A 6548-nucleotide genomic window follows, 5' to 3' on the forward strand; every position below is an offset into this window, starting at 1 on the left:
TTGTACTAGGATTCTAACACAATCCGATCGAGATTTTGGAAGGTCAATCGAGTTCTTTTGACTCAGGATTTTCGGGACTTAGATTATCTAGAATCTGCTCAAAAGAATTGAGCCCTAGTAGGGTTCCTTCCTTCCCCACTTGGATTTCTTTCCTTCCCACCTCCTAGTCGTATTGGGCTTTAGTGGGGGCTTCGGCCAACCCACTAGGGGTTGGTTCACGTCCTCCCACAGCTCATGAGACCCTTTGGGGGTGGATGGGCCCACCTCATGGACCCCCGAAACCCATCCATCATTCCCGGTACACTGTCAGAAATGCCCGAAACTTTTTCAAAGTTCAAAAACCATTTTCCTATATATCAATCTTTAAATACCCATTTAATATTTAAAAAAAATTAGTAATGATTTCATAAAGATATTTCCACATTATCATTATTTGACAACACATCTTAACCTTATAATTAATACACATTGTTTGTGTGAGAATAAAAAACCGAAGAAGCAAAGTAAGTGGGCCTGGGCCACTTCAATTCCTGCAGGTATAAGCTGGTATGAGGGTAGGCTCAACTAGTTAACACATGTATCTTGACTTCTCGTATGTCATCGAAAAGGTCAGGCCAGCTCGTGTAGGGCAGCGATAACATTGACGTGTCGGTGGCTCATTGTGACAACGGTGGCTCATTGTGACAACAATAGTTGTCGTTGGGTGGTATAATGATTTTGATGCAAATTTTATTATGTTTGAGATGACTTGTAATTCTTGTGAAGTTTTATAATAGATCCAGGTGTTTTTGAGCAATAAATAAATAAAAAGTTTTCGCACATATTTTGCAATGTTTGCATAAATACATTAAATACTCACTTATTAAATAATGAAAATGCCATTATAAAACATGTTCACGAGCTTAAAATTACGTGTTTAGTTTTAAAATAGTCTCCACATAGTTTGAATTAATCATATATTTATCAAAGTACATACATAGTGTATTAGAAATAGGTTATCAGGAATTTACAAAATTCACTGTCTGTTAAAATTGCTCATTATCTACTTGAAAAAGGTAATTGAATATATTTTTAAAATTACTTTCGAAAATAAATTCATTTAAGAAATAGTGTTTACACATTGTGTAAACTGTTCATAAAAAGTACTCCATTTGTGAACTAATATAGTGTTCTAAATGCTTTTATATTAGTTTACGAAGGGAGTAGTACCCGTTGTAAATAATGTTCATGTTTTTTTTAGAAAACTTTACCTTTTCTTCTAATTCCGAAGTATTTACAATTTTCAAAAACTAATGATGTGCTTTAAAAGACGTACTTATTATAAAACAATCATGTACTTATTTGGAATTATGTACTAGCGGGCTCTATCGGGCTGGCCTATTAGTGCTGGTCGCTCGTTGAAGCTTTTGTATCGCTGTAGGTTCACTCTACTATAGTTTTGTTCGTCTTTTCTCTTTTCTCCATTTGGTTTTTGTTTTTGCACTAGTTTTCTTTGGTTTTCCCTTTTTATGGGTTGGTTTTCTTCCTTTTGACAATGGTTTTATTTGTTTTATTCTTCATTATACTTTGATTTCCTTTTATTTCTTTATTGGCTTCCGATGTTTCTTAGGTTTACTTTGCTTTTCATTTTGTTTCTTTGTTGGTTTTCACTGGTTTTATTTTTGACACGTGTATGCTTTTTTGAGCACATAATATACATTTTTAGTGCACAGCAGGAGCATTTTCTGTTCCGCAGTGGATATTTTTCCAATACATTATCTCCCCTAATAATAAAGCGCGGAGCGCTTCTGTCGTACGTCATCGGTGTTTTTGCAAAAAAGCCCCTAATGTTATACATAATCAACCCGCACTCCCCCCCTCCCCATCGACCCCAGTTTCACAGTTGCGTCTTATCCATCCACCGCGATAATCCGACTCCGACCATCCATCGTGCCGGCGCTTGCCGTCGGCATCCATTCCAGGGGAACAAGGAATGGAACGAGTAGAAGACAAGACAAGTGTTACAGGAAGGAGAAGGAACGAGGGGGAAGAGAAGGAACCAGGGGGAAAAGAAGGACTAGAGAGAGAGAGGCAGGAAGGTTCGGACGGGGTTCACCAGCGGCGGCGTGCCCGACGGGGGCGGTTGCTCACAGCAAGCGAAGAGGCGACTGCTCCAGCATGGATCCTATGAGGGGGTGGACGGATCGAGGCAGAGGAACACACTCCGCTTGATGGTACGGGCGGCGGATCCGACGGAACACACCCCGCTTGATGGTACGGGCGGCGGATCCGACGGAACAACAGACGGATCGCTTCTCCAAGCTCGTCCATCTTCTCAACAAATCAATGGCCATCTCTGGATGGAGAAGTGGAGGAGTGGCTCTTGCTGATGGATAAGGTGCGCATGACAAGGAAGATAGAGGCAGAGCATTGTATGTATTATAGAAACTGTCCTGTAGATATGCCAGTTAGAAATAGAAGTGGTATTGATGTGGAAACGCAACACACATGTAGTAGATGAATTGTATGAAGTAAATCGTCTTGGAATGCTGGTTGCTGAATCCTACAATGACAGTCATCCTTCTAAACATTTTATCTTTCAGAGAAGGGGATATCATACTTCTCCTAATCACGGTTGTTGTGTAACTGAATTATGGCAGGATGGTAAGTAACTACATCCTTTTATGGTATGATAAAAAGGTACATCTTACCCATTTGATGATTTGCATTCGAGCTGAACAATAATGGAAGAAAAAGGGTACATGATTTACATAATCGTCGAAAGAGTAGTTGGGTGGGGATTGCTTACCACGTCTCACTGTTTTTTACTTGGTTTCTTGATATTATATAAGTTATACCAAATTAACAAATATTGGTTGTGAAAAAAAAATTCAGTATGTAACAATCACGAACATTAGGAAGCAATTCATGGAAGGCGGCCCTTACGGTCTAGCTCAGCAAGATTAGTTTTCAAAGTTATAAATGTTCTCTTGTGCCAGTGTGGTTAAATGACATTGCAGTGGGTGAGTTTATCGCCTCAAGATTAATCATATTCGCACATGTGCGATAAGGTGAACGACCTACGTCATCGACAGCAGAAAGAAGGATAACTATAAGATGGATGGGTGGCCGTATTCAAGTGGATGAAGCAGATTGTGTGTGCGGTGATGGATTTTGATGTTATTAGTTTTCGCTCGGTGCAACGCACCGGCATTTGTACTAGTGTAATTTAAAAAAATATGTGTTATGAACACTTTTTAATATACGTAGTACCATTTTCCAAATACAGATTATAAAATTTTATTGGCAATTAATACGTATTTTTATACATTACGAATAATTTTTATATTGTGTAAACACATATCTAGTTTGTTTTTTACTTTTCTAATTAATACAATTTCACGAACATTTTTTCTGAAAAACATGAACATTTTGTTTTAAGTTTCACGTACATTTTGTTTGTTGTGCACACAAGTTATTAAAATTTGTAAACATTTTTAACTTATAATGAATAGTTTTAAAATGCGTGAACATTTTAATGCATATTGTTTTAAATATCATCATTAAAAACTTTACACAGATTTTTTTAACACTGAATATACATTTTTAAAACACTGGATAAACAATTTAAATACAATTTTTGTTGATGTTGATTATTTAAACATATAATATAATGTTAAGATGAAAAATAAAAGAAATAAGAACATCAAAATAAACAAGCAAGCTACGTTTCGTTGCCGTTCCAATAGTACATCACTGTAGGTGAGCTCGAGTTAGTAAGGGCGAGAGCTCCTCTTCCCTGGTGCACACTACAATATGTTCTTGTCCTCGGCTCATTTACTGGGGTCCTCCTACGTGGCGCTTCAGACGTAACTAGGGGAACGGACGCCTCCAGCGCCCCTCTTCGTTGGACAGCCCATATAAAATGCATTGGTTATTAAGAAATCGAAGAAAGTTTACAGAATTTTCGAAAAAAAATATTTGTGAAAAAAATCAATGATTATGAAATTTTTTTTACCAAATTTTGGAAATAGGTTCATGAATTTTTAAAATTTTCACCGAATTCGAAAAATATCAGCAATTTTGAAACAAAGTTCATCAATTTTTAAAAATAGTACACTGATTTTGAAATAAGTTCATGAATTTTCGATTATGTTCATCGATTTCAAAAAAGGTTCACCGATTTCAAAATAAGTTAATCGAATTTCAAAAAAGTTCACCGCTTTCAACAAAAAGTTCACGGCCTAAAACTGTTCACGGGCTAAACAAGTTCATGAAGAATTTCTAGATGGGCCGGCCCATTGGGTAGCGCTGCAGGCGCCGGTACTTAGGTCGTTCAGGGCAGTTTTTTTCTTGCTAGATTTTTTGCTCCCTTTTGTTTTAAAGTTTACAGATTTAAAAAAACTGAGAAAACAAATCAGTTTTATGGGTTTACAGATTCTTTTGCAGACACGAACGACAACAGTTTAACGTTGAAGAATGACTTTTTCAAAATTTAAATAGTTCAGCAACTTAGAAAAGGAGTTCATTGAATTTTAAAAATGGTCAACCATTTGGTAAAAATGTTTATAAAATCATTAAAAATGCCTCGATTTTGGAAAAAAAAGGTATCAAGTTTGAAAGAAAAGTTCATAGATTTGAAGAAAAAAGTCATCAATTTTCAAAAAAGTTCAATGGTATATAAATGAAGTTCATAAAATCTGGAAAAGGCTCATTAATTTAGGAAAAAGTTCATCAATTTTGATAAAAAGTTCATCAACATTGTGAATAGTTTGTGCATTTTGAAAAGGAAAATAAAAAATTAAAAAGGAAATAAAATAGAAAAAATAAACAAAAAGGTCCAGAAGAACCTTATGAAAAAAAACACCTGGCAAGCATCCAGAAGCTTTGAACAAACTCCTTGTATAGCTTTTAATGAACCGGGCCATGCAAGGTTGACGGAGGCAACAGACACCGAATAGGACATAAGGGCGCACATATGTCTCCCTTCAAACGGATAGTAGGACGTCTCGCTGAAGTCAGCCACCAAATAGGGCCGGGCCAGCGTGTATACTGGCCTTCAACGTTTTTTTTTTTGCTTTATATCTTTTTAACAGTTGCCTGTATTTATAAATATTCATAGTATGTCTATTATGTTTATCATGTATTTGTTATCTTTTAAATATGTATAAAAAAGTAGAAATAAAAAATTAGAAAATTTCAATTATTTTTGATAAATGTAATTATGCATAACGAAAATGATAAATGTGTATAGAAACATGTTTTTGCTGTGTATGAAAAATGAATAAAAAAATGTACATCGTGTATGGAAAAAAGTAGAGATCAAAAGTATAAGTTTCAAGAAAATGTCAATCAAGTATTTGGACAACGTTAAACGTGCACACTAAAAATATTCCTGATATATACAATATTTTTTTCAATGTATATGGAAAACTCAGACATTAAAAAATATATGTTTAAATATGTTAGTCATGTATTTCAAAAGTATTAATCGTGTAGATATAAAATGTTTCTCATGCATACAAAAAATATAAAATATTTATGAAAAAGGTATAAATGAAATAAATATATGTTTAAAAAATGTTAATCGTGTTTTACAAAATCTTAAATATGTATTAAAAAATCTTTCTGGTGTATAGCAAAAATGTACAATGTGCATAGAAAAATTAGACATAAAAAATATAAATGATCTGAAATGTTAATGACGTATTTGAAAAATGATATGCATGTACATAAAATTTGTTCCTGGTGTATACGACAAATGTACACATTTGTATAGAATAACTAGACATCAAAAACATTTATTGGAAAGAAATGTTAATCATGTATTCAAAAAATGTCCGTGCAGTTTATAAATATTTATACTATAATAATTAGAAAATTCAGTGTGTATTCGAGGAAATGTTAGCAATGTATTCAAAAAGGTGTCACAACATGTTTTTTGAAGAAAAATGTACATCATTTATTTGAGAAATGTAAAATGCGCATCAAGATTTTTTTTTCAAGTGTGCACAAAAATGTACAGTGTGCATTCAAAACATTTAGATATGTGTTGAAGAAAAATGTAAAATGGTGAAAAGCGACAAGGAAACATAAAGGAAGTGAAAAAAAACGCGGGGGGAATCAGAGAAAACCAAAGCATAGCGAAGATTTTTTTTTAAAAACAGGTAAGAAACACAAGAAAGAGACAAGAAAACGGAGAAAAAACAGTGCAGAAAAAAGGAAATGAAGAAAATCATAGAAAACCACGGAAAGAAACAAGAAAGTGAAGGAAAATAAAGAAACATAGAAAACCAAAGAGAGAAACAGAAAAAACAGTGAAAGAGGATAAACAAACAAAGAAAATCAGTAGAAAACAATAAAACTGTAGAAAAATAGAGAAAAAACGTAAATGAAAAACATTGATGAAATAGAAAAAACTGGAAGAAAAGAAAAACCGATGCTGACTAGTATAGGGAACCCATTGAACGTAGAGAGCGGAGTGTGTGAGCAAATGAATGGGCCGACCCAGTACGGTGGCATGCGGGAAAGTGCTTTAGGCGTGACGGTAGATACATTCGCTATAAACA

The sequence above is a fragment of the Hordeum vulgare genome, chromosome 5H (assembly GCF_904849725.1).
Source record: "Hordeum vulgare subsp. vulgare chromosome 5H, MorexV3_pseudomolecules_assembly, whole genome shotgun sequence".
NCBI lineage: Eukaryota > Viridiplantae > Streptophyta > Magnoliopsida > Poales > Poaceae > Hordeum > Hordeum vulgare.